The sequence below is a fragment of the Lissotriton vulgaris genome, chromosome 9, assembly GCF_964263255.1.
Source record: "Lissotriton vulgaris chromosome 9, aLisVul1.2, whole genome shotgun sequence".
NCBI classification, from domain to species: Eukaryota; Metazoa; Chordata; class Amphibia; order Caudata; family Salamandridae; genus Lissotriton; species Lissotriton vulgaris.
In genome coordinates this window covers 428519301-428542738 of record NC_141697.1, presented here as the reverse complement: position 1 = coordinate 428542738, position 23438 = coordinate 428519301, and positions in this window count along the sequence as shown.

Sequence of the window (23438 nt, the reverse complement as noted above, 5' to 3'; positions counted from 1 at the left end):
ATACTCTGAACATTGACATTCCCCCATAAGGAGTAATTCACCCATAAGGAGTTGAAGTCCAATTGAAGTAGTCCAACAGAAAAACAGTGTACATAGTAGGTAGTGGTATAAACTTTATTCGATTGTCCACATGAAAATGATAAAATTACAGACATGGGTAAACAATTATAAAGCACAATCTTAATACACATATAAAAATTTGTCAACAAAAAAATAAAATATTAAAAACCCACACACAAGTAAACATTCCATTTAGCAAAACATAAAAATATTAAAAAAATAGAGTCTAAATACATATGATAGTGGAACAGCAGGAAATACATTGTTAAAGTGAATATCTAGAGCATACAAATATACAAACTTAAAAGCACATGATAAAATTACAACCACAGAAAGGGAACCACATATAATCCAAAGGAGCCTTTTCACCTCAAATAGAGTGTCCTGATAAAATTGTTACCAAAAAAGCACACCTTAGATTTTAGTTAACTTTGTAAAAACAAATGCATAGGTGTCTCCTGTCTAAATTTCATGGTAATATTGTAAATAGCTATATCTAGGACAGATCATAACAATATGCAGTGTCCGCGAATGGCTGCATTAATGCGTTATGTCAGAAACGGTGCCCTTAGATCGACTAGGGACTTGAACAAGTTCCCGGGGACCCCGCTGGGTCCAGGAATCTTGTCTGCAGTCAAGGACATATTAGCCTTTTCGATTCCTCCCATCCAAAAACAATCCTTGAGTACCCCTGGACATGAGGTAAGCGTTATTCAGTGTCCTCAATGTCATAAATGGCTGCAAAGTGATCCACCCAAGCCTGAGAAGGGATGGCTAAGGCCTGGTCTGACAACCGCTATGAACGGAACAATAAGTGATTCAATACCCTCAAGAAGGACGCGCTATCCTGGGAAGCACAAACCACCAAAAAGTTGTCCCATATCTCCTTTTTAAAATTGCTCCTCTGTTCATTTCTTTTCACTCGATATGTAGCCCTGGACTTGCTCACCTCATCTGGATTACAGAGCATCTTTTGCAGTGTCACCAATAACTATTTAGGGGCCAGTGAGCACTTCTTATCAAACCACCTATAAGAGGGTGATGTGACACAGTCCCATATATGGTAAGAACAGACTTAATGCACCTGCAGTGGTTGGAAAAAGCTGCCAGAATGCTTTCATCAGTGGCTTCTTAATTTGAGCAGCTTGGAAACTCATATTGACAGGAAGATTGCAAATTGCAATTAAAATTCAGCTGGTATTACCTTTTCCCACTTTAACCTTCAGCCCTGATCTTTTAGACTGATGGATTCCTTCAATAGCCAGACAGTATCCAAAGGTGCATGACACCACCACAAAGTAACCAAAGGGGGATTATGGTCACTATGTTTGTCTCAAACCACCTTGACGTTTACAAGGGAGGAAAATAGGCAAGCCGAAACAAAGATAAAGTCAATAAGCGTCCTGGGCTCTGCCCCCTTAAATGTAGGTGTCATTTCCGCAGAATTAATTTCCCCCTTATTAAACAAATTAACTAGATTATAATCTTAGATCATGTTATTTAACATTTTTCCCTGTTTAGTATATTTGAGATGCACTTAATCGTTACTGAGAGAAACAACATCAATGTCCCCATACAAGAAGCAATCCATGCTGGTATGCAAATTGAAATCGAATATCCACATAAACACCTTGAAACTAGTAGTAAGAAAAATAAAGTAATCTAAAAACTTTCTAAGGTCCCTAACAACATCATACTCCTCCCTAACTGAGATTAAGAGGGTCAATATGATGGCGGGCGGACATCCGTCCGCCTGCCATCATAGCAGTGCTGGGACCGCCCACCAGATGTGCAGCGGCCCCACCAGTCCAATTAGGATGTACCCGCCATTCTGGCGGGCGCATCTTGGCCTTTTAATATTGTGGACGGTGCTGCTGGTTGCAGCACCGTTCGTAATGAGAAAATGCCATGATGTGCATTTCCATGCACATTGTGGCAGGCACCACGTGATGCCTGCTACCTTGTGAATGGAAATCCCAGCGACCTACACCCTCCCCCCACACCGAGGGAGCCCACAACAGGCCCCCAAACTCAATCCCCGCCAGCCTTTCTATGGTGCCAGCGCCACCATGGTAAGGCCTTTTCCAGGACACATCATAATATGGTGGACGATGTCTGCTAGGTACCGCCACCATATTTTCCGTCCGCCAGGTAATCGGTGCGTTTTCCTCAGGCGGAAAAGCAGCGGAAGGACTTTGCATCCTCCGCGATACTCATCGCCATCCTAATTTGGCGTTGGGTAAAATGCACATTCACGTGTAGCACCCTAAACGTTTTTGCAAAATTCTGGAGAGTGCCAAAGGATGTAGGACGTGCTGGTGGCAATCACCTCCTGTTTGCAGTTTAAAGTCAGTTTTATGAACATCACTAACACCCCCTTGGCTCTGCCATGGATGAAAAAGGGATGGCATTGGAGGCAAACACAGTGTAGCCATCTATATGCATAACCCCATTGTGTCCCACGTCTCCTGTGGGCTGATAATATCAAAGGAGCTTAACATCTTAATCCACTCATCATCACCTAGTTTCCCAAAGACCCCGGTGATAGTGCAACTTATCACGTTAAGGGCACTGGTGGGGGCTGGCATAGTTAAAACCTGCAGAGTTACCTGCCCCAGGGGCCAGTCAGTCTTGACCGTTTTGGCGTTCTCAGTATTTCAAAGTGATTGCTGAGAGGTAGACAAGAGATCTGCCCATAATGACATGAGCGGCCAGAGTCTCTCCCGGCCCAGGTTTGCCCCGCACCACCTTGAGCAACCCATGCTTGTGGGTCTATACAAAAAGTCCAGAGGAGCAAGGTGATTCTACTTCTTGGTACGGTTCTGGACATAGCTCTGTTGAGGATGGAACCCACCCTCCAAGCATTGCAAATGTTTATGACTATACAGTCGCCGGCACAGGATTTGTTGGAATACCCTATCCAACCCACTCTCTTAAGCATAATGATCTCTTTGTAAAGAGATTGTTCAAGGTTTACGCTGCCTGTGTGGGACATTATTTTTAAGCTACTGCTTGTAACTTTTGGAATCCTTACCCTTTGGGGGCGTGGGGAAATGTTAGTCATTACCAAAGCATATGAGGTAGGTGCAGAAGGAAGTTGGTTGAAGACCTCGCAAAGCGAATCCTTCAATATGACCTCAGTTGAGTTATACCTTTCCCTCCCTTAATGCCCTCAACCTATATACTAATAGATTTCGTCAGGGCTGATTTCCTACCAGTGAGACCACCAGCCTCAGCCTCCTGGAGCTGTAGCTGAGTAACAAGGGGTGGCAGAATGGCTCTAGCTCTGCTGTCAGCAATAGAACCAGTGACCGGCTACCCCTTATCGATCTCTGTGGGTTGATGTGGGTGGTACATACTTAAATGAACCTGTGGAGGTACATTGGGAGCATTGTGAGTGGAGAGGGTTCAGAGGGTTGTTATTCTCAGAAGGTTCGCCATACGCATGTGAATAGAACCCAAAGAATATTGTAGTTTGCCCACTACCTCCTATACTTTGGAGATTCATGAGGCAAGCCCATCAAAAGCCGTAGAAATTTGCAGTTCCTGTTGCTTAAAGAGGTCATACAGATTACAAGACCCAGTGACAGATATGAGGTCTTGTGTCAGGCTCCCCTTTTTATCCCCCTTCCTGGCTTATTACCAGCATTAAGCTTATTCAATTTCCCCAGATTTCAGTTTTTGTGACTAGCACCTCGCGGAAAGGTAATAGATGGTTTAGGGGAAGTAGCACTTGCCTGGCCCTTTGTGTGATTTAAAGAATGGGTGCAGGGCAAGTCCTTGACATTAGGGCTATGGAGGGTGAAACATTGGTTGGAAGTGCATTCGGTCAGACCAACGTTAGGCTATGCCTCTGTCTGACCCCTAAAAGAGTCGACCCCACAACAATTTGTGTCCAGCTGGTCTTCAACACTCCACCTCATGGGCCCCACGGCATTGTTGAGAAAGGATAAAATAGTCTTGCAGGTCCTTGACCTTTTCTCTGCCACATTTAATAGATCTGTAAAAAAGGAAGGGGTTTGGCCCTGAGGGTTAGAGGGTAGGTAGGGCCAGAAATTGTAGAAATAGAGAAAATTGTACCTAGGCCTCTAGTTATTTCTGCACATTAATTGTGTGAAACAAGATAAACACAACTTTGTAGGTTTATCCTGGCAATTACTCATGCCTTTTCTTTATTCAATTTTAAAGTTTTGATCGTGAATTTGGTAAAGAAAGAAAACATTGTCAACTAAACAGTGTGTCAAATGACTATACTGTAACGTAAACAACAACATGAATTGTACAATATAAACACAAAACATAAATTATGCATTATACAAATAATCACATGTTGAACAACTCAATACATTTACAAACAGATTTGATTACAATAAAAAACCATTGGTGTATAAATGATTGAATATCCCTATTCAGTTCATACAAGGGTGAATAGATCCAACCCAATAGTTTAATGTCTCTTGTTAGGTAAGGAATTGAATGCCTTTGTAGGAATAAATGCCGTTGCCGATGCGTTTCGAGTCCTGGTATTTCAATTACAGGACTCTCTTCAGGGCGGGATTAATCATTTCCATGGGAAACTTCATTTTGCCAAAATTGGCGCTGTCCTACTTAATGGCATGCAAGCTGTGGGCACCCTTCTTCTCGAGTTCTGTCTGGGTGATGTATCTTTTGTTTAATCACCAAAATATGATGTTGAAATAATGACTTCCAGGGCGTGTGTGTTTGTGTCGACACAAACCGCGTTGGGAGAGACATCATGAGGCTGTCAGGATTCGCCAGTAAAAGCACAAAATAAATTAAATGAACGAAAGGGCAGCGGTGACATTTATTGCAGTTCCCGCAAGAAACGCACACACCCTGGAAGTCATTATTTCAACATCATGTTTTGGTGATTAAACAAAAGATACATCACGAGCCAGTCAGTTTGAGTGGCAGCACCAATAATTACTAGGATTAAAGGAAACAGTGGGCCTCATTTATGAAGGCCTTGCGCCACTGGTGCGTCACTTTTTCCCATTTTAAAAGTGACACACCGGCGGCGCAAGACCTTCATAAATAAGGCCCAGTGTGTTTATTTATTTATTTATTTATTTCGGCCAATTTTGGCCATAAAAGACACATATACACATTAAAAAGTAAAAGATCATAGCAACATACATACAACAACATTTTAAATCAATAAATTTAAAATACAATGCAAGAGATAATTTTACCACCTCAATTTAAAACATATTTCATTTTGGCTGCAAATTTTTGTAAACATATACAGAGGTCCTACTCAGAGTACCTGACCATGTTTCCTGCGATTAATGTAAACAGAATAGAGGAACCTACTTATGCTAATACAATGAACTGGGTTGTATTGCTTTTTATGATCCTATATGCTATAGAGCAGGATCTGGTTCCTAAAAGGGTGCACATGGGTTTTAACCATTTCTTTCTAGCTTTCATATAGGCACTACATATAAACAGCATATGAACCTCATTCTCCATACAGGGGTTTAAGCACATGGGACAACACCCGCTTTTGACATTCAATTCTCCCAGTCTTTTCTGTGACCATCGTTCTGTATTATAGTTCAACATGAGGATCCCATATCTAAACTTCAAATAAAGGGACTTTGCAATAGGTGGCTCTATTTCATCCAAAAATGATTCGAAGCGAAATTCATCCTTAAAGGATAGAAAATCTTGAGTTGCAGACCCAACTCTACTTCCATGTACGAGCTTGTCACTCATGTGAGACCAGAAGGCTCGTTTTACTATTAATTTAGAAGAAGCCGGTAGATTATCAGGATTCTCCCACATTGAGTACAGGCCCAGGAGCGTAAACCATTTTTTAATGTGTACAAGCCACTGAATGGAATTAAAAGAGTCAAGATTCAGCAATTCTTGTAGACCATTTCTGTACTCTAACAGTTCTGGGGTGGTCCATAACCTAACCCAAAACATTAATGGTCTTAAAATGGCACAATAATCTGTTCTTTTGAAGTTCAAATCAAGCTGGAGGGGTATTAAAGGTGTACTATTTGGGACCCTTACAATGGCTCTCATGAATTTATTGTCCAAGCCCTGAAAGCTATCTCTTGCCCAAGGTCCCCATATCTCCGCTCCATACAACACAGCAGATTGGATTTTGAATTTAAAAAGTTCTAAAACAGGGGTAACACTCTTAGTTGTGCTAGCGTTCAATCTTCATATGATTGGCTTAACGTTGTGGGCATATGATATCTTACTTTTCTCAATTTGGGCTTTCCAACTTAGTTTTGAGTCAAGTGCAACACCCAAATAAGAAAAGTTTTCCACAGTTCCTAATTTCTGGCCATTCAAAGTCAGAAACCCTCTGTCTGGTTTGCTGGGATTTAATGCCATACATTTCGTTTTATCTGCATTTATTTCCAGACCCTTTGTCATACAATATTGGCTAAAGGAGTTTAGGAGTGCCTGGAGTCCCTTCTTGGTCTGAGATATAAGAATAGTATCGTCCGCGAAGAGCAACGCAGGCACCCTCTCTCCATTAAGCTGCGGGGAATCATTAATACAACCATTCAAATAATCTGGAGCATCATTAACAAACAAGGAAAACAAGGTAGGGGCCAAGACGCACCCTTGGCGAACCCCACGTTCAATAGGAATATTGCGCGTCAGATCACCATTTGGACCCCACCTAATGTTTGCATAGTTTCCAGCATGCAGCTCAACTATTTGTGCCAAAAGACACCCTGGTAGGCCTACTTCACTTAAGGTTTTCCAGAGCAAGCTGCGAGGGACAAGGTTGAATGCAGCTCTCAGGTCGACGAAAGCTACATACAAATGACCTTTCCTAATGTGCACGTACTTCCAGATAAAACAACAGTATCTAAATATTTGATCTATGGTGCTGGTCTTACTCCTAAACCCAGCTTGGAATTTGGAGATTATTTTAGAATCCTCCAGCCAGTCATTAATCAGAAACAATAAGTGTTTGGCATATAGTTTTTGCAGGGTGTCCATAAGACTAATTGGTCTATAATTAGAGGGTATTAGTCTATTCCCCTTTTTGAAGATCAACACAACTTCCGCTGCACGCCAACTATCTGGAAAGCGACAATTTGTAGACAGAACATTAAACAAACGATTCACATAAGGAGCCCATACCTCAATGTCATGTTTATATAGATCCCCCGGTATTTTATCAGGGCCTGGTGCTTTAGTGTTTTTTTAATTAATTAATCGCCCTTATTGTTTCCTCCAGTGTAAAGTCAAGGGGTTCAATAGGAGGAGGAGACCATGTGATCGTGTTATTATCACCATCATATTGTTTGTAAAGGGATGTGAAATGAGTCACCCATGTCATTTCGTCCAAGAACATGTCTTTCACAGCTCTGCCTGCGTGCCCCTCATTTGCCACCAGCCTCCAAAAGCCAACGTTGTCATTAATTTTTGCTGCAGCTAGCATTTCTGCCCAAATTGACTCCTCCCATAGTTTTTTTGATGTTTTTTGGGCACATTTATATGCCTCCCTTGCGAGTTTGACTCCTTCTTTTGATTTACTTTTAATAGCAAGCAAGAGGTTTCTCTTAGCCATCCGGCATGAGTGGTCATACCATAGTTTTCTGTGATTTCCCACTCTTATGTTTTGTTGTTTTTTCCTTGGCATTTTTGACAAATAAGTTTTTAGTTCACTAAAGAAGGCATTGTGGAGTTCGATAAAGTGTTCAAAGTGTACAGGTAAAAAGGATTGTCCAGCTATGTGTTCAAACGTTTTCTCAAAAAGAGAGTACACCGATGCTAGAGCCTTGCCATCCGCCAAAATATAGGGCCATTTTACTGCACGTCTATTGTTGTTTATATGTACGTCCTCACACATTTTGCCATTGGTGTTCTCAGTTGGTGAGGTAGCTGAGTTGGCGGGAATATCACTAAACATTTGCACATCAATGTAAAGTTCCAAGGGATAGTGATCACTTTCCTCCCTACTTGCCACTTTTAGGTCAATCAAATAATGCCAAATACTAAGTGAAACAAGTATGAAGTCCAGATTGCTATTGGCTTTCGCAAAGGTTGGTTGTTTTATCAAGTCCGAAGGGAGGCGGCCGTTACATGCTCTAAGGCCATGATCAGCAGTTAGCCTTAGCAGTTGGCCGGCCAGGGTAGAATACTTAACACATTTTGAAGTTTCAAGCTGGGGAATTTTGTACACTTGGTCCTCGTCCTCAAATACATCATTGATGCCAGAAACAGGTTCAAAATTGCAGTTTAAATCACCTCCCAAAATTACCGGAGTATCTCCAACCACATTTTTCAAAAAGAGATCCAGTGTTTCCAAAGTAGGTGAGACCTTGGAATGGCCAATTGGTCTATTGTAGACATTGACGATGTAACATTCGTTTCCATTTGAGGGTACAACTTTTAAAGCCAAAATGTCAGGAGTACCTGTATCAATATTTTCAACCCTCATGACCAAGGTGATTTTAAGCCATATAATCAAACCCCCTGATGGTCTCCCTCTGTCAGACTGGACTGCCTCAGTCCCATAGGTTTTATATCCGACCCTATGTGGAACATCGATCGCCCAAGTTTCTTGAAGCAAACAAAGGTCACTAGTGTCAACATAATCAGCCCATTCAGGATCCTTTAAATTTTTACCAACACCAGCGATGTTCCATGACAGAATAAGCAAACGTGGTGTTAAGCTACTACTAGAGCAGGTTTGGTCATCAAAGGCCGTCATGGATATCGGCTGGTGATGTACACTACCTAACTGTAAATCGGCAGTTTGATTCTCTGCCTCGTTGACCACATCTCTAACTACAGTATTAGTTCCCCCGTCTAAACAACCCATGTCCAGGCTGTCACATACTTTATCAGCTGGTAAAGGCAGTTCCTTATTCTGGTGGTTCCACATTCTATTACACATCCTATCTACAACCCCCTTACTATCTGTGGTCATTCGTTTGTCTGCTCTGGGATAAAACTTATCATTACCAAGAGTGCAGTAGGTGTCATATAACTTGGGAATACAATCTGGCATAGTCCCAAGTCAATCGACAGCATCTAGACAACTGTACCTATTGAAGGTGGGAATACCAGACCACATATTTCGATCAACCTGTCTAGCCAAATTAGGTGCGTAACCGTGATACTGATTAACAGTGTTCCAGTTAGGCCCATATTGTGTAGGTCTAGGTGGAGGGTAAAAGAACGACAGGGGCCTAGCTTCAATGGGTGGTGTGTCGCCATATGATTTCCATTTGCAAATCTGTTCGGCACTATGGGGTTCCTCAAAAGAAATGACTATACAGTCACCCATAATTGATTTGGCCATGGGTCCTACCCACGGCACCCTACGAACCATAAGGATTTTGCTTTTCATGTGGTTCGGAATGGGTTTATTTGAGTTTAACCAATATATCACTTTATTCTTTAGAGATTGAAAATTCTCTTCATATTGGTTTTCTAATTCAGGCACCCCTGTAAGAACAGCTACAAATGGGCTGGCGTCAGGTGGCAAGTCTATATACCCTCCTTTAAAGTTATTACAAGCATGGCCAGTTTGATAATTTGGCTTGCTAGTAGTATTGGCAAAAGATCTATCAGACAGGGGTTTACTACTAGCGCGGATAGTATAAGGGTGGGCAGGAGGATTAGATGGAGGTTTCTGTGGAGCCAGTGTATTCGGGATAGGGGAGTGGGTGGTGGCAGCATTTGGCAGTTGAAATGTTTTACTTTGAACATGACCTTTCAGCAGGGGTTTGTTAGTGGTATTTACAGATGACGAGGTCGAAGGTAGTGAATTTGATTTATCAGTAGTGTTAGTTATTGATTTTGTATTTATGTTTTTAACTGTACCCTCTTTTTGCTGCTGTACACTAGTTGGGTTTTTATTAGGAGGTATCACAGGAGCAGTGGCTGGAGCTTGATTAGAGACTATGGATGCATCAGTGCGATTAAGACTTAGGCTAGATATTGTAATGACACTTTTCTCTACCTCAAGCAGCTGATTCTCGATGCCAGTTAACCTGACTTCTAACGGCCTAAGTAATCTCTTAAGCGTCTCCCACACCAGTTTTAGAAACTCTTCCTTTCCCCCTTCCTGTTCTATCATATTCAAGGAGTTTCTCTGGCCCTCATGAACAGAATGGTCAGCCATTATAATCGAATTTTGCTCATCTATGCTATCATTAACACTTTCTACAATTAAAGGCGCTTGGTCAGACATGTTGTTATCAATAGTTACACTAGGTGTGTGTGGGGCTTCCCCTATAATGTTTTGACTAAGGGCTACCTTCGCCTTTTTCCTAGCATATGCAGATAAATGTTTGCGTTTTCTCTTGTGTTTTAATGATGCCTTAGCAAGCACCTGGCTTTTGTTCGACTCTATTTCCACCAGTGCCTTTTGCTTCTCGCCATTTTTGGTGCCCTCGGTATTCCCTATCAGAGGATCCGGAGGTGGAAGACTTTCGGATTCAACACTGACAGAAGGCCCAGTGGGTGCGAGGTCATGATTAATAAAGGTGGGTGTTTTCTCAGCAATAGAGTGAACCTCGACCAGGGTGAGGTTTGGTGTGGGACCCGTAGTGCGCTCAGGAGTTTTTGAGGCGGCAATACTACCTAGGGAGGATTTTTTCTTTAATGCTAGTTCGGTAGAAAGCCTCCTTGCAGACTCCAGCTCCAGGGATACTCTGTGCTGGAGTTTGGTTATCTCGTTATCAATTGAAAGACTAGTCCTAGTGATAAAATCATCTAGGGTGCCTGTGGCCTTTTTCGAGGTCTTAGTAGACTTACTCCTAGTTTCACGGACAGACATTATTTAAGCAATAAGTGATTTACAACAAAGCAAAGAACCCAACTAGATAACTCACATACGAAAACCAAGAGGGATGGCCCGGTCCGGTCTTAATCGGTCTATAACGGCCTAAAACGGCCCTGTCTTTGACCGGTCTTAGCCCCGGCCTTTGTCCCGCGCGCGTCCCGCGTGCGCGTTGCTGTCAATGATTATCAAGGACAAGAAGAGGTGGAAGGGGCGGGAAGAAAACCAGCTGCGGCCGATCAGCGCCGCTGGGCACGCTGGTCCTCGCAGTCCCGCCTCTGGGCTTGCTGTGAAGTTGTTGTGACCCTGAAGGCGGCGTTGGTGCACAAAGCACGTAGCAAAACCAGGACTGGATCCTCAGCAGAGTCTATCGCCTACGAGCGGCTCCCGCGAAGCGGGGGCCGCGAGGCGTGGTGGCAAAGTGGCCGGAAAGCGGGAGAACAAACAGGAGCAGCTCTCCCACAGGGTCAGTGAAGTGTCCCAGGCAGCAGCACTCACACCGCGGTGATTTGACGGTGGAGGGGGCGGGAAGAGGACCAGCTGCGGCCAATCAGCGCCGCTGGGCACGCTGGTCCTCGCAGTCCCGCCTCTGAGCTTGCTGTGAAGTGGTTGTGACCCTGAAGGCGGCGTTGGTGCACAAAGCACGTAGCAAAACCAGGACTGGATCCTCAGCAGAGTCTATCGCCTACGAGCGGCTCCCGCGAAGCGGGGGCCGCGAGGCGTGGTGGCAAAGTGGCCGGAAAGCGGGAGAACAAACAGGAGCAGCTCTCCCACAGGGTCAGTGAAGTGTCCCAGGCAGCAGCACTCACACCGCAGTGATTTGCCGGTGGAGGGGGCGGGAAGAGGACCAGCTGCGGCCGATCAGCGCCGCTGGGCACGCTGGTCCTCGCAGTCCCGCCTCTGGGCTTGCTGTGAAGTTGTTGTGACCCTGAAGGCGGCGTTGGTGCACAAAGCACGTAGCAAAACCAGGACTGGATCCTCAGCAGAGTCTATCGCCTACGAGCGGCTCCCGCAAAGCGGGGGCCGCGAGGCGTGGTGGCAAAGTGGCCGGAAAGCGGGAGAACAAACAGGAGCAGCTCTCCCACAGGGTCAGTGAAGTGTCCCAGTGTGTTTATTGTATATTGAATATTAGATTCGTATTGGTGTGCAGAGGGTCAAACTTTTTTTCAGTATTTCTTTCAGTACCTAAGTAAGGGTTGCCAGGATGCCTCAGTACCCTTGTGCCCATTGCAAACCTCAAATGTGCACACTGCAGCACTGCCCTTCTTCCTCATGGTGCCAAAGCACGGGGCCATTGTGAATCAGAGAACACAGGGACATAGAAATTTGAAAATCTCTCATCTGGCATTTGTTAATGTAATTGACTCGTGATCTTCATGTTTTAGTATTTTAGTCTCCTGTCCAATGTTCTGCCACCCATTAGACTGGGTAAAATAAAGTTTAGAAACCCACTAATTTAGCTTCCTAGTGAGGAAATATAAATTTTATGGTCGAGAAATGTTCCCTAACGTGTACCCCACCGTCTCCATGTACCAGCTTAAAGTGCATGTAACTTCCCTCCTGTGCCAGCTATGAAGACGCAAATACATTTGCGTCCAACGTTAACATGTCCTCTTTCAGATCCACCCTGAATGGGTTGAATATTCTGTTCCTAAGTATGCCATGCCAACGTCTTTTTGTGGTGTACTTTACACGTTTTTCAGCTCTGGCGAAGTAGGCCCTGAATTCTGCCATCGAGCCTTTTTTCTGCCTTCTGATTCTGAACGCCTCAGCCTGGGCTGCCTCTGTACCCGTGACCTCTGCCTTACTCCCTGTGCGGCTAATGGCGCTTAGCTCAGCCTGCTGCCTGCCAACACTGTATTCAACCTTCGAATTATCTGTTCCGCTCCTCAAACATACATTCCTGCCTACCAGTTCAAGTAAACATCTTCCAGCTGCAGAGCAAAGGGCCCGGCCTCACTGTCTCCGTGCAAGTAATTCATAGCCTCTGTTACCATGGTAGGCCCATGCCCCCTCGCATCTCATGCAGACACTTAGACGCTTATACACGCACTCACAGTCAGTATAGAATAGCCTCTGCCCAAGAGACCTTTTCCTCTAGATAATGTGGTTCCCAAACATTAGATATCAGATATGATATAGGTACGAGTTGATCTGACATGCCAGACTTCTGTCTCTTTCCGCAAGTGTAAATGTCAAGTCCCCTGCACCCTCCAGTTCCACGTCATTCACGCGTCATGCAGCTGCGCGCGCATCCAGGCCTCAGATTTCTGCTGACATTGCCAAATTCTGCTAAGTACCCACCTACTCGTGACACTTACATGTGACGTTTCTAGCACACACCTCTATGTTCACGCCTAGTTCACGCCTTCTAATTACGTATCATTACCACGTGTGTGCTCTTATCTTGTTTCTCTCAGCTGTTACGCCTACTGTATTGGTTTCTATTGTATGATTTAAGTATATAAGCTATGTATTGTCAATAAAATATTGCTCTATCCCTTCCTGCACCCCAGTGGTGGCAGGAACACGATATCCGATCTGGTACCATGACCATTCCTTTTTAAGGAATAAAACCCCTAAGAACTCTAACACCACGGACTCTGCCTCTTTCTTTCCGATTGAGTTATTTTTGTTAAGTACTTACATGCATAGAAATTAGGACGGTAAATCCCAGGCAGCAGCACTCACACCGCAGTGATTTGACGGTGGAGGGGGCGGGAAGAGGACCAGCTGCGGCCGATCAGCGCCGCTGGGCACGCTGGTCCTCGCAGTCCCGCCTCTGGGCTTGCTGTGAAGTTGTTGTGACCCTGAAGGCGGCGTTGGTGCACAAAGCACGTAGCAAAACCAGGACTGGATCCTCAGCAGAGTCTATCGCCTACGAGCGGCTCCCGCAAAGCGGGGGCCGCGAGGCGTGGTGGCAAAGTGGCCGGAAAGCGGGAGAACAAACAGGAGCAGCTCTCCCACAGGGTCAGTGAAGTGTCCCAGTGTGTTTATTGTATATTGAATATTAGATTCGTATTGGTGTGCAGAGGGTCAAACTTTTTTTCAGTATTTCTTTCAGTACCTAAGTAAGGGTTGCCAGGATGCCTCAGTACCCTTGTGCCCATTGCAAACCTCAAATGTGCACACTGCAGCACTGCCCTTCTTCCTCATGGTGCCAAAGCACGGGGCCATTGTGAATCAGAGAACACAGGGACATAGAAATTTGAAAATCTCTCATCTGGCATTTGTTAATGTAATTGACTCGTGATCTTCATGTTTTAGTATTTTAGTCTCCTGTCCAATGTTCTGCCACCCATTAGACTGGGTAAAATAAAGTTTAGAAACCCACTAATTTAGCTTCCTAGTGTAATACAGCCCATTCTGTGCTATAGAAAATGTTTCCCTTATCTTTCCTCTAAACAACCTTTACAGTTAAAGAATCTTTGGTACTTTATGTTAAGTTGTTAACTGGATGCAATGCTGTGATCAGACACTGGCTAGTGACATGATTTTGTTTTGTATTTGTATGGCTGTCCTTTTCTTTAAATTCCTCTCTCATTCTCTGTAGCCTGGCGGGCCTGATGGATTCAATTGAGTTGATTTGTAGAAGCAGAGCCTTGTTTGTCTAATGGCGGTATTCTATATTCAGTAGACTCACTAATGAAACTCACAAAAATATTGTTCAATGTAAAATATATCCAGGCAAACTTGTATTGTCTGGTAATGCTTTCTTATTGAGCAGACTTTACACTAAGTTGTGGGACACCATGTCTCCTCTATATGATATTGTGGGAAACTATTGCTTCCCTCAGGAATGGTTAGAGGAGGCCACAACTTTGAGAGATAACCCCAACAGCATTGTCTTCGATTCAACGTCTTGTCTGTTGATACTTTAATTTAGACCAGCTTGGATGGCATCACAATGTTGTTGCATTACCAGGTTCACTTTCAATTGATTCCTTATGCAGTTTGGACATTGTTTCAATCATGCTCTGTGTTTTGAAGGACTATATTGAATTCAAAATGATTTTATTAAGTAACTTGTAAAATTCCCCTGACGTGCTCTGGTGATCATATGTAGTCCAGATCTCAGGCAGATGTCGACAAATGTCACACCTCATGTGAATCCAGTAAAATGTAGTGGAAAATGATTGATTCTCAGTGAGCTGAAATGTTCCACCCGGTTTGTTTTGATTAACTGCATGTTGATACTCTTGATACTCTTTTCAGATGTTAAGAAGTTTGACTAAGAAGTGTAATCATTGTAGAAAGCTATTTGTAAAGTCACAGAAACAATAGAGATTACATTCTTCTCAGAAGGTCTAGGACTCCTACTAAATGCTGCTCATACAAAAACCTGAAACTTCAGCCTACATCGCAACAGATTATTCAAGAATTTAGTACAGTTCTTGCATGAACATTCTTATTGTTTAAAAAACTAGACTGGAGACAGTGGCATGATGGATTGTGGATTATCCTACTTTTTTGTGACCTTACTCACATCTTTACTCAGGCCTCCTAAAGGTCCTTGCATCTTTCCTTTGAGTCGGTCATATATTTGGTATGTCAGGATAGTCTGTGTAATAATTCCCATCTTAACTATAACATGGACAATTTAAGCTATCCAAATGGTCAGTGCTTTTCAGAAACAAAAACGCATTAGATGAGATGCATCTGCTTCTTTTAACACCACCTGGAATTGAAGCAAGACTCAGCTTTCTGTAGTGTTAACTTCCACAATGTGCTGCAATAAAGACCTACATAGAGCCTTAAGTAGAAGGGAATGAATAGATGAGGGTCTACAAAGAAGTTGTTTCTGTCTGCCTCACCACAAATTGGAGATTTAGGTGGGCTTCCTTGAAATACTTATCAATGGGGAGATAGGAATCAAATTACTTGATTTGTCTGATAGTGTTGTGTTCTATCTAGGACCCCGATCAATATTGTGACCTTATGCCCCTATACGGCTATAAACAATTCATACCCCTATAATGGCATAAACGATCCGGCCATATTTCAGCCATATTTTAGAAACTCGCCTCTGCAGCTCATTACAGTACATGACACAGCAGAAGCCACTATCTTAGATTCCTAGATTACACTCCGAGTTCTTTCAACAGATAAAACCCCCAGCAACCTGGGAAAGCCCCGCTTGCCTTGTTTTTATTAGTAATAGAACTCTAATGAGCACTGTAAGACCGACCAGTTCCGATTGACATCTTTATTGACATCTTATGTCCAAAAACTTACGTCAAACAAGGCACCTTTCAGGTATAAATATTACCAACGTTGCCTTAAGCAAGAGCGATGGTGTGGTGAATAGAGGAACAGAACAGCTGTCCCTTGCAGAGCCCAGCAGATGCGAGAAGCCCATGGACGCTGCCCCTCCTCCTCCTTGACGCGCTGAGAAAGACGCTGTCTTTTCTCCTGCCGAGAAAATCCAGCCCCGGCGTTTCCAGCCTACCCTTGCGGGTAAACTGGAATATCGAGTCCTGAAAGGAGATACCAGCCCTCCAACATTATATTCCAGAGGTATGGTGTTGCCTAAACCCTTAGAGAGAATTCTTGAAGCAAACCCTTGGCAAAACCAACTTAACTAAACTGCTACTTACTCCCTCCCAAGTATTAGGCTTAGGTCAGGTACACCAGGGTAGGCGTAGTTAGAAGCACCAGTTGAGAACGTTAGCCTAATGTATATATGAATGTATATATTTTACTCATTTTAACTATTGTATGGCTAAGAAACCATATCAATGCTTTTACAGTATTATTTTGCAATCCTCCTTTTACTGTACGCACTTTTTATAATAACAAGTCTTGCAATTGTGGCAATTCATTTCTCTTGCATGAGAAGAAAGACTGTTCAATAAATAATACCTTTTATTGAAAACGCCTGTCTCTCTATTCTCTGCATCTTGGTGAAAGTAATCTGCACAACTGACTGAGTGAAATAGCTGTCTATTTTTTCACACGACTCTAGAGATTGACTCTTATTCTAAGGAGCAAAGTTGTCATGTTTATGCGGTTGTTGGAAAACTGAATCCCTTCTTGTCTGTGCCAGAGAAGCTGATCACTTCCTATTCAGTCAAGAAAGTTTCCAGTGACCTCTGAGCTAGTTGGTACAAACCCAATTAAGTTTAGCATAGTCAGTAGAGACCTGGAAGACCGCACTTCTACGTCTAAACTGCTGTTTATGTTATTCCAATGCGCAGGGCCTATAGGGAAAATAGGAACTACACTACATGGCGCCCAACGTTTGGTAAGGCGATAAAACTAACGCAAGATGTTAGAGTAACTCAGTCGTGCTTTTTCACACAGACCCTTTCTACCGTAAATACTCCAATAGACGTCTGGAGTGGGTGAAAGGTTAAAATCCGCCCAAACTTAGTAGGAAGAGATTCCTATGTAAAGCTCTGGTTTATTCAACGTTGAAGGATACAGTGTTCCAAAATATTGTGCACCCAATCTTTGTTTCCTTGAAACCTAATCTGCAACAAAAGACCTTCCTGACAGTAAAATGCCAGGAGAAGGCGGGAACAACGGAACCACTGATGTTGCAGTAAATGCGACTCAGCGGGTTCACGATGGTACAGGGAATACTGAACCGGATGCGATAAACATCCCGGTCAACATAAGAAAAACTATAACGTTAAAACTTATAGAAAATGGACTGACCACACAAGGTGGCACAGTCGTCTTCGTGATAGAGGCACACGAATATCGGCAGACAGAGGTATTCTATTCATGGATAAAATTTCCAGCGGCAAACGCTGCAACACACGAGTTCCACTATTACAAACTAGAGGATCCACCGGAAGAGTACGCTCCTTTCGAGGAGATTGAAATCCCATTAAAATACCAAGAGCACCTGCTCTGGTTTAAAGGCGCCCTAAAACACAATGATCATATTACCAAGCTCGGTCCACTAGGTAGACCAGGAGCAACGTGGCCGGTTCTAGCCAGCTACACACCACACCCGGACATTGCAAAAATGTCAAAAGAAGAACTTTTAGCACAGCTAAAAACATTAATCAAAATACATAGACAGTTAGTCCAATATGTAATGCGGACTGCAACAGTCCAAACAGCTGTTAATGTTCCACAGCTGACCCCTCATCAGGGGAACACAAATCAAATTACACCACAGAACATACAATCGTGTCTTGGTAAAACACCCATAAAACGGGAACAAATTCCTTTCTGGTTAGCGCAGAAAATTACTCAAATAGAGGCAGTATTTCCGAATACTACCCCTATTGAGAAACACAGAATTCTGACTATCTGCCTTCCAATGGGGGTCGCACCACACCTGGAGGACTGTGACACTTGGGGTACAGTCTTTGGCTCCATTTACACAAAACACATGGTGTTCCGTCAATGGCGGTAATACCAGATGTGCTAAAACAGATTCAGAATGAATACGGTCCAGAACCTGCTTTAATTCTTGGTATGAAATTACTGAAAGACTTCAAGCAGGTCTCGGCTATATTACTAGCCAATATAAAAGGAGAAGCAGCATCTGTGGCGATCCGCCAGAAGTTGAAGGAAACAGGTATAATAGATCAACCAATTGAGCTTGCCAGAATTAAAGAAAAATGTTATGAAGAATTAGGTAGAGACAGCTTGGGTGGGAAACCAGTAAAACCCCAACTACTCGAAAATCCTGAAAAATTATTTATTAAAAATAATTTAAACACTCCTAAAAAGAGCTGGGATGGAAATAAACAATCCACTCCCAAGGAAAAAGTTTTCCAGTCCAGAGGAAGGTCTCCTCGACGGAGGGAAAGAACTCCGACTCGAGAACACCAGTCTCCCCAGAGGGAGCCCTCTGAGAAAAGATATACCCTTAGAAATAGGGATAACTTGAAGAAGCCTGATAGATATCAAAGTATTGATACACGTCCCTCTCGATCTTTTTCGCAGAAATCGGAAAGAAGAGGACGGTCAGACCCAGGAGAGCACACCAAGTCCAAAGACAAAGAACCTGCTCAAAGTAAAAAATCACAATTTCAAAGAAAGAAGGTAGCCAATATTAGAGTAATCGAACATGCCGAGAATACTGAGGACACAGTTGAAAAACGGGGAGTGGGCACAGAAAATGCTAGACAGTGCAGCAGAAATCACCATAGCTCGCAAAATCCTGATGAGTCATCTGGAGACAGTGGACACGAATGAATTCATTCAAGTAGAAACTGCCGACACCAGAGTTAGCGAACCTCATAAGATATACGAAATAACACTGCGTATAGAGGGAGATAAGACTAGGAAAATAAGGGGTCTATTCTGGGATAAACTCTCAAAAGGCTATGACATCCTGTTAGCTGAAAAAGATTGGCCCCCGGAGTTTGTCAGGGAGTGCCCTCGTGGCGAAGAAATGATTATGCCTGCCTTCTCAGATCACAATCCGATTCACACTAAATATACATATGCAAGGAAATGGGCAGTAGCCCAGGCACCAGCATTATATAAAAATCATGTAGGATGGGATGAGGACTCTCCTCCTCACAAAATCCAGTTAAAAAGTCAACCGACTGCACAAAGGCAGTATGCAATTAAGCAAGAAGCTAAAAAACAAGTCAGGGAGATTTTAGATCAACTTGAATACCAGGGGGTGATTGAAACATGCACCTCTCAAATTAACAATCCTTTGTTTCCTGTCTCCAAACCGGACGATTCGTATCGTCTAGTCTTGGACTACAGACACCTTAACTCATGTTGCAAAATATTTGCAGTACAAAATTCGCACAGTGCTGCACTAATGAATAACATAGTTCGCAAAAAATATATAACTACATTAGATATATCTAATGGGTTCTTTTGTTAAAATATTGCACCAGAAAGCAGATACTTGACCGCTTTCTCAGTAATGGGGTCTCAGAAAAATTTCTGTAGGCTCCCACAGGGATTCAAGAACAGCCCAGGATTATTCTCAGCCAGAGTAACAGAGTTACTACAAATATATGATGATGAGGCATTATCTTATGTAGATGATATCTATCTCACAGATGACGACTTGGATGCTCACTTGAAAAGGGTGAACACGATAATACTTGGGTTCGCTGCAGAGGGTTACAAATTCAACTTTAAAAAGTCTCGAAATGCCCATCTGACAGTCTTATTTTTAGGATACGAATTATCAAGTGAAGGAAAAAGCCTAGCGGACAACTTCTTAGAGAAGTGCGCTGTACTCCAAGCACCAAAAACGCTGAAGAACTTACAATCTATTCTAGGCTTCCTGAATTTCGGAAGAACTTACATTCTAAATTACGCAGAGAGGGTTAAACCTCTCTACGAATTAATTAAACCTGATTTTAAACCAATCAACTGGACTCAAAAACACACAGAAATTTTTGAGATCACTGCAAACAGACATGTTAGCAAAAACAAAATTAGATACACGTGACAATACAATCGACCTTGTAATCCGAGTCATCCCAGGAAGATGCGGATTCACGTACCTGACCTCTAATGAGGGAGAAACAGTACCAATAGCTTATAAATCTCACTTGTACACACAAGCAGAAAAAACATTCAGTCTCACAGAAAATACTGTGAAAGCAGTACAAACTGCAATAGCGAATGAATGAGAACTAGCACACAGCAAAAGGATCACTGTTCTCACAGCAGAATCCGCCTTCGAGGCGCTATTCAGCCCAGTAAACCTTCCTACAGTGTCACTGGATCCGAAATGGATACAGTGGGAAAATTCTCTTGCTGCGGAAGATGTGAAATACTATTTCGCCCCGCACATGAAAAAACTGAATGATTTAACTTGTGAACAAGAATATCCTCTGCAATTCGAAATTCTGCCTCTACAACAATACTCCTGTATAATCTACACAGACAGATTTGTACAGCATTACAATGTAGAAAATAAATCTTACGATGCAGCCTGCGCGATTTTTAAAGGTCGCTGGCTGTGCGGTAAATTCAGACCGAAAATAACAAAAACTGAATCACTGAGAAAATGTTCGGCTCAGCGAGCTGAAATCAGATCTTTAAAGATGGCGCTTGAAAATGCAGAACGTGAATTCCCGACACTAATCGTGTGCGATTCGCATTTTTGTGTCAACTCATACAACAATGATTTGCAGAGCTGGATTCAAAAAGATGACAAAGATGTCACAGGTGCCACAATCAAGCATAAAATGCTTTGGAAACAGGTAGTTCTTTTACAGAAGGAACTACAAAAGACTCACGTGATACACACTCTGAGTCATCAACGTGATGGCGTTCACGTTGCAGGGAATTAATTGGCTAATACAGCCATAGTGGAAGCAACTAAACCGGCTTCCGTAGCCACAAAAAAGCATTCAGAAAAATACATAGACGGGGAAACCATGCTGGAGGTAAAGACGTCCTTAAAAGGCGATTGTGCAGCACTACCCGTGAACTATCCACTCAATTATGCATACGTAATTGATGCAAACTCCGTTCCTTTTGCTCGAATCCCTGGAGTGGGGGATAGGGTAATTCCAAACGCGAACCGGAGAAAGTTATTAATAGCAGACGCACACATGGGTGAAGGTCTAAGGCACAAAAAGATCAAAGAATCTCTGACTGAATTACAATCAGTATACTGGTGGCCGGGGATGAGCGTGCAACATCAAATATATGTAAAGAACTGTCCCGACTGTGAAAGGGATCGCAGTAATGAACCGGTCCTGCCTGTTGCCCAGTTACCATTTATAGAAAGGGTATTGCTGTCTATATGCAATCCAGCATCCTATTAATTGTTTAAGACTACATTCACTTTAAAAATGTGGCCCCAGCGCTCGGCTGACGCCAACACTGTTATAAAAGATCTGCGAGTCTTTATCGGCACATACCCAATTGCCATGTTCCATTCTGACCAGGGTCCTGCTTTCAGCTCTCGAGCTTATAAGGAGGCCATGGCCAGCATTGGCGTTGGGTTGCGATACTCTTGTCTATCACACCCTGAGGGGAATAGTGTAGTGGAAAGAAAAAACCGAGACATAAAGCAATCTATAACAGCGAAGGTATTAGGTTCGGGTGATGGGTGGGTCAAACATTTAATAAGTGTCCAACTTAGTCTAAATATTTTGCCAAGAAATTCTCTAAAAGGTTTCAGCCCGTACAAACTATTGTTCGGAACTAGAATGCATGTTCAGGACCTTGATAGTCAGGCATCAGTGGTAAAAGATAAGAAGAAAGACTTTGACATCAAAGATCATTTGGCTGTTTTACAGGACTTGAATGAAAGAAGAAAATCCTTAAGCAACATAAAAATAAAGCAACAGCCAACTACCACTGAAGAGGCCCCACCAGCCCCAGCAAGACCTGTCTGGATTCCTAAGATTGGGGATTTAGTCAGAGAAAAAATAGCGGTGAAGAAGGAATTTGGGCCTTCTTACAGAAAAGCAGTACCTTTCTTGGCAATCAACGGAACAAGATCAGTAGTACTACCACCCCTTGCTGGTAAAAAGGAGAACCGAGTTGTATCAATCGACCTGGTAAAACCACAATCATGTGGCCTATAATCAACAGTAGGCCAAGTGGACTCCCAAGAAACAAAAGAATACCCAAATTTGCAACAATCCAAGAGGTTCAAACTGAAAGACTAATCACATTTGATAAACCTGCAGTGCACAGAGAGGGACTATGCAATGATGCCATGGAACTCGTGCCTCTTGAAACACAGATTGAAACAGTTTGTCATGAAACACCAGTCTACAATGATGTGGCATCAGAATGTGCTAATGAAAGACAAATGGAGAAGACAATTCCAACTATTGACAGAACTGCCTCTGGTTACTTCATCAATTTCGATAACTTTTCTGAAGATCAAAGCGACCCTGAAGTTACACCAGAAACAAAGACTTTTAAAGAAAAAGCAACAGAACACTTTCATCAACTAAAGGAAATTTATCTTATTTCTCCATGGTTAGAGTTTTGGTTTGGGCTAGGTGTATTTTTCCTCCTGCTTTGGCTCATCATGGTACTTTGTTTGGGAAAATTCATTGAGGGAAAATACAGTTCAATGGACACAGCAAGTCAGAACATCAACTTAGTTCTAAAACCACACAGATCATCCCACGTGAAGAAAAGAGAACTATCAACAGTAAATGTCACAGCCATTCCAATACCCGGCGGGGTAGTATGGGACAAGACTGACTATGAAGTATATGGCCCCATCGAGATCTTGAAATATCCTCACCAGTTCAAGGTTTCCTTAAGTGACTTTGTAAAACCAAGTACATTTTCTGATGATTGGGATTTTGAAAGTATTAATAATATTGTGTCTGATTTAGGGTTGTCAGCAAGATTTACAGAACATGATTATTTACAAGGTTCGTCTAATTATGAACAGATGTACTGCTTCTCACATTACGGAGACCATTACTTACATAAATCTGCACAACCTAGAAATGTTTTAAAGTATGACCAATGGGAACATTGTGCTACTCCACCTAAAAGTAGTTCGAAAACATTCTATGAGAGATTCCAATACTTCTCAGGGTTTAACACAAGTGATGCAGAAACGTTTTATTATAAACTGTTGGATAAAACAGGGACAAAAACAATGCTGACAAATAATAAATTGATATATTCAGAGGCATTTTATGAAAAAATGATGACA